Consider the following 6,573-nt stretch of genomic DNA (forward strand, 5'->3'; position numbering starts at 1 on the left):
ATTTCTATATCATTAGTGATATAAATAGGTAATTAAATTAGAATCATATATTAGTTACTTTTGAACATTTCTGCATGATGTATATGAAGAAAAATAGATTAAGATTTAGGTGTTTACTTTAGGTTACTTTTTAATAATGATATACATGGGTAGCTTAGATACAAATTTAGATATAATAGACCAATGATTATGATTATTAGAGTTTAGAGGATTGATGTTTGATATTTCTGATTTCTATGAGAATTTCTAGGATTTGAATTTTTTTCCTAGCATGTCTTGTGAGAAGAGTCTCCAATGGAAAAAAAATAAGACCACACTACTACAAAACTGTTACCTTGTGATACCTCTCATTTGTTAAATATTCGAACATGATACTTATATAGATATATACTTATTATTCTCATCCGATTGTGATAGATTTTAGTTAGTAATTTTTCATCCATATTTATAATCTTGAACTTTTCACTTTGCAACACACGTATGCGTTTGAATTTGTTTCATGGACCCTAAGTTTGAGCTATAATTTAATCATAGAAATCCATATTCTCAGCACTTCCTCTATATCTTTATAAATGGTGACACACATCATGCTATAAACCTTAATTATCATATCATATATTATTATAGCATATATCAATAGTGTAAGAAATAGATGATTTAGAATTATATATTTTTATATATTTTTAATTAAGGTGATTTGGATTAGAATTTAAGGTTATGTTATTTTTAATAAAGAGCGTATGGGATGTAAATTTAAGGGTTGCTTTAAGTTACTTTTTAAGTATTAGTTGTGGGCGACTTAGTTGCAAATTTAGAGGGTTATTTTAAATTATTTTTACAATGGCATAAGTGGGTAATTTTGATGAAGATTAGGAGTTACTTTAGTTTATTTATATAATGGCAGAGGAGGGTAATTTAGATATAGATTTAGAAGATTACTTTAAGCTATTTTCAAATAGCATAGGTGGGTAATTTTTTAGAAAACATAATAGATCCAATGGCTATGATGATTTTAGTCTACCGATTGATGGTCAGATATTTTTGCTTTTTTTATAGAATCTCTAGGATTTCTCTATTTTTCCTCGAGTGTCCATCTAGGGTTCTAGGTGGCTTCACCTGAAGATTTAAAAGGAATCTTCAATTAGTAATAGGAGGATTGTTTCCCCCTCTAAGCAACCTCCACAAAGATGGGAAACTTTCCAAATTGACAACTTTCCACGTAAAGGCAAACGATTTGTCTTTGAAATTGTTTCGGATGAGAAATCCCCAAAAGATCTGGATTTTTTCTGAATTGTTTGGGAAGAGAAACCCCAAAAAACCTAGGCCTTTTCGGGCTGATGAACAGGAGATCGAGGTTCTTAACACAAGAAAGAAAAGGGGGCAATTGGCTTTGGGGAAAGCAACGAAAACGAACTGAGCCAAAACGGATCGCTCTGGTTGGCACACAACGTGCTATCTTCCGAAGTTAAGCAAGACTTGTTCGAAAATCCAAGCACACTCAAAATTGAACCCTATGGATGATTTTCCAACCTCAAACCTTCCGGAAAAAATCCGCGCACGACTGTACCTTGCATACGCGACAGTTAACATTCTGTCGCGTGGGGTGGGAGGGTGGAGACCACGCGGGGAGTCACGGCCCAATAAATTTCTGATAGCCCACCAGCGCTAGCAGGGTTTGCTCCAGGGCAATGATTGTTGTCCTACGCGTGCTTCGGTGCTTTTTCACTCGCGCCCATCGTGATTCGTGCGTGACCCGAGAGGAATTCAGCACACATCAGTTTTTTCCGTTTCCTTTTTTTCCCTTCCGTGTATTTTTTTACCTTCTGTTCGTTTCGTTCTTTTTTATCGTTTTTTTTTTCCTTCCGTTATTTCTTATTTCCCACCGTTTCTCCTTTTTCCGTATTTGTTGTTTATTTTTTCTTCCGTCCGTTTTCTTCTTTTTTCTCCTTCTGTTACTTTTCAACGTGGTATTTCCTTACGTTTCTTTTTTCTTTTCCATTTTTTCTTTATTGTTTGATAGTGACTCTATTTTTTTTTCTTGCCATGGTAGGTCATTCTATATTCTAATTAGTTCTATTAATCTTTTTTATTTTATTATGTAGAGGCTTATTGATAAAAAAATCATATGTTTTGTCACTGTAACACTTGAAGGTTTTTCATTTTTATGTTCTCTTGTTTCTTTAATCTCTTAGTTTATTTGGTTTTCCTCTAATTTTCTATCTAATGTATTTTTCTTTTATTTCTTATTCTATTCTTTTATTTTTGTTTGAGAACTTTATATAATTTGTTCCGTGCATTTATATAATTTGTTCGATGCATACAATTGTTTGTTCAATTTGTTCGTCACATGTACATATTTTGTTCGTCTTCAAGAGATAATTTGTTCGCTTTTCAATAGTATTGTTAGTCATCTGTGCATCTTTGTTCTTCTCCAAGAATAATTTGTTCATTTTTGCAGGATAAGTTATTTGGCGATGTCGACTTATTTGTTCGCAACGTTCAACCTTTTGTTTGCAGTATATTATTATTTCTTCATCATGTTTAATATTTTGTTCTTGGTGTCGATGCATGTGTTCGCAGTGGTCAAAAATAATTATCTTGTATTTGAAAAAAGTGATTTTTAAAATATTATCAAAATATAGTCTGAGTGTGGTCTTATTTTGAAGATCTTATTATAACAAACACAATGGTGAAATCAAAATTTAATTTGGATGCTCTGTATATGATTTATAACTTTTTTTACTTTCGGATTTGCATGTATACGTGTGATGTCATCAATTTTTATCCTTTATGCATGCATACAGTCTCTCCTTCTCTCCCATCTTAAACGGTGGATGTTTCACGTATCACTGCGTGTACAAACAACCTAAATAACTAGGCTAACATGTGCAGCCCACATATATTCCTTCAGGTGATGATTGCAAATCTGTCACCTTCAATCTGGGCTTTTAACCGCACCCAAAAAATTTGGGCTTTTAACCACTCCGCCGCAATCGCGCAGCCCACAACGAGAGCAAGAGGTCCCAGAATGAAAACAGATAAAAAAGAAAGAACGAACACTACTCAATGTCTACCTTGTTTTATTTATCGCGACTTGCTGAGTACTACGTGCGTGCACGTGAGAGAGATGGGGTGGAGAGGGTTGGCGACGTGAAGTACTCACCCCTGGGAGGCTGGGAACATGGTGTTCTCTACCCGGGCCCGGGGCTGCTGGGTCCACTATGGTCAGGGATGCAGACCAGATGCGCAGGGTGGAGCGGCCAAAACCCTTGCCGCCGCCGCTACCGAAGCAGGTGCAATGAAAAAGCGACTAGTGTCAGGAGAGAGGAGGAGGGGAGGGAACAAAATGGGGGTGCCCATGAACACTCGCTCGCTGGAGTGGGAAGGTGGCACCATCCATGTGAATTGGGACTTCGTCATGATTCGTGCGGGGCACCAAGCCACTCGCTGATACCGCCTAGTTTAATAATACAATAATACATGTGTACGTACTTCACCGCGGTCCTTCTTCTTCAGTTCTTTAAGTTGAGTTGAGTAGCCAATATGAACGTTAATGGAGAGATGTGCCTAGAGGTGGGACTTGGGCCGGACGGTGCCTAGCCCTCCCGTGCTTCGTGCCATCTTGTGCCTAGACTTCTAGGCACGTCGTGCAATTGATTTCTATTGATTTTCAATTTACCCACCCCCGCCAGATGTTGCAAGTGCGTTTGAATTCATATAAAGATGGAAGTTGAAGGCTCAGGCACCAGTAATTAACTAGATGATCCATGCATATGGATGCTAATTGAGCTTATTTGTGTGGCTGAAATTTCTCCTGCTTAATCAACACTATATATTTGGAAAAATATGCCACTAACCTGTCATGTAAACCTTTCCGCAGGATGAACCATTGATCTTGACTGGCCCAAAACGAGGACTTGTATTGCTGGATAATAATTATGTTGAGACTGATCTGAAGATCAAGGATCATCAAGGGCGGGACACAGAATTCAGTAAAGGAGTCATAACAATATGGAGAAATGTGAGGTTGAAAGAAAGAATCTGCTACCAGGCTCAGTACTGTGGATTTATTGTATGCTATTGTCATAGGTGCGGTGGAGGCAACTATTGGAATTAGAGTTTTGCGGGGAAAATTTGATGGAACAATCTCCGCCCACACCACCAGCATCCAGAAGAGGGTTTTGTGCTTTATGATAGCAAAGTGGCTGGTCCCAGGACTGCTGATGTAGGAGTTATCCAGCTGACTCGACGTGTTGTATCTATCTATGTGAAGGATATGCTGATAATCGAAGCAAAGACTGGTGATGGTAAATCTGTACGGAGAGTTGATTTTGCTCCAAGGGGAAACAATGGGAGATGAAGATACGATGGTGCCACTAAGATGCGTGTGATGGTTGCTTGGTCGATCATGGACCCCTGACTGAGACTTTGGAACGGTTTGTTGTTAAGCATCATTGGCAGATGTGTACGCTTTGGTGTAGCCACATCTGATTCTGTGATGCGGTTACAAGTTATAAGTCTAGACAAGTAATAATGTGTGTAAATTACCGTGTTGATCTTGTTATGTTGAACTATTGTCTAACAATGCTAGGCTTTTTATTGCAATACCGTGTTAAACTTATCCTGTGCGTTGTTTGTTGTGTTGTGTGCTCTGAACTGTTCTGGTTTGTTTGATGACTGCTGTGGGCTGTTTGTATCATTTGTCACTGTTTTCTTCGAGTTATCTCCAATCTGTCGACACGGTTTGGTTTTCCTTTCTGTGTTTTCGAAGAAGAAATTTCAGTATTTACCCAAACAACATTCACCATTTATTCCATATTTATTGGAAGGGTATTCTTGTGCACTAGAAAATACATTTGGAAGGAGAAATTTATGCCATGGGAAGTGTATTCTTCGTATGTTCAGGATATACTAGTTCAGGATATAATTTTTGCCATTTGGACGGGTTGTGTTTCCTATGGTGGTAGCCTTCCACCGCTTGCAGTGTTCTGGTGGCGTTCTTGCTGCATGGATGTTTCTTCGGTTGCTGGTCTGCTTCAGTGTTGCTTATCCTTCTTCACTATCCATCTCTACTTACATGGCAAGCCATTGCAATCTTCGTCCAGCTGGGATGATCCTAAGGATTCCTGGGCCTGCTGTTTGGCTTCCAGCAGGGACTTCTCATGCTCCTCAACACACCTGGACAGCTCTGAGAAGTTGCCCTTGCCGAACCCGCCGCAGCCGCCCTTCTGGTACTCTTGCGGCATCCTTCTGCAGGCACCCGATCCTTTGGATTACCTCTACCCGATCCTTGGATTACCTCCAAGAAGAAGGTTAACCTGAATCAAACATATAGCCAACCCAATTACATTTGGAATTCAATCGCATGGAGCAAACACCGATCGATCCTGCAAGCATGCATCGGGCAACAAGAGGAGCAGGGGGGGAGGTGACGTTTTTACTTGTCCCCTGCTGGCTTGGTGAAGATCTGGAGGAGCACCCCCAGCTCCTGGCAGTCCCTGATCTGCGCCTCCGAGAGCACGTCGCCGGCGCGGCGCCGGACACCGTCATAGTAGTTGGGTGGCGGCGGCGCCAAGAACACGAACCCACCCATGGGTCATGGCGGAGCGCGCCCGCATCTCCCTCAGCGCAGCATGTCGTAGCTGGCCATGGCGATGTGCTGCACGTCCGGGCCGCCGTGCGGCCGTGGTGGTCCAGGAACGTCTGTACCTGGCTTCGGCGCCTCAAGAATGCATGTGAGACCCTGGTGGACCATAGAGTCTAGACCCTGGTGGACCATAGAGTCTTCGAGTGATCTCCAATCTGTCGACACGGTTTGTTTTTTCTTTCTGTGTTTTTGAGGAAGAAGTTTCAGAATTTACCCAAACAAAATTCACCATTCATTCCATTTATATGGGAAGGGTGTTCTTGTCTGCACTAGAAAATTACATTTGGAAGGAGAAATTTTTTGCCGTGGGTAGTGTATTCTCCGCAATAGTTTCAGGACATGTTGGTCAGCTTTGGAAGGGCTATGTTTAAGGTACTGGTAGCCCTTCCACCACTTGCAGTGTTCTGGTGCGCGTGCCTGCTGTATGGTTCCCTGTTTGCTGATATGCTTCGCTGTCCATCTCTGCTTGAGTTGCATGCCATTGGCTCGATGAAGAGCAGCAACCTTTGAATTATGCAGGTCGTCGTGAGTTTGGAGCCAAACTACTCTGCTAAAAAAAAAACAGCTCCATCCTACCAATTCCAACTTTTTTAGCTCCAGTCCACCAACTCCAGAAAAATAGGGAGCTATGTACCTGTTTGGTTACCGGATGCAAATCCAGCTCTAGGAATTGTAGGAACTATAGTGAAAATAGTCACTCTTACCCTTGAGTGTTTTTTTCCCGCGTTCCAGTCAATCAGGATTCAGGGCACCGAGATGGTTGATGGTATTGGATGACTTGACTCGCTCCAGATGCTTGGACCAAATGAAAATTACAAAATCAACCAGACATCATTGTTCCAATAAAAATTTAATATACCTAATATGTGGCACCAAATGAAATTACAAAATCAACCACACCAACATTAACTAGTTCCAAGCAAGAG

General features: G+C 40.6%; 1 non-coding gene across 1 annotated transcript; it reads right to left on the reverse strand.

Moving 5' to 3' along the window:
- Positions 1 to 4,785: 4,785 nt before the first annotated feature.
- On the reverse strand, positions 4,786 to 5,724 carry LOC117840443 (uncharacterized). Its single transcript, XR_011897164.1, has 2 exons — positions 5,442 to 5,724; positions 4,786 to 5,318 (listed from the first exon to the last, which is right to left on the reverse strand). It is a non-coding gene; the product is annotated as an uncharacterized protein (transcript).
- Positions 5,725 to 6,573: the final 849 nt, after the last annotated feature.

This window comes from Setaria viridis, chromosome 9 (genome assembly GCF_005286985.2).
Source record: "Setaria viridis chromosome 9, Setaria_viridis_v4.0, whole genome shotgun sequence".
Lineage (NCBI taxonomy): Eukaryota > Viridiplantae > Streptophyta > Magnoliopsida > Poales > Poaceae > Setaria > Setaria viridis.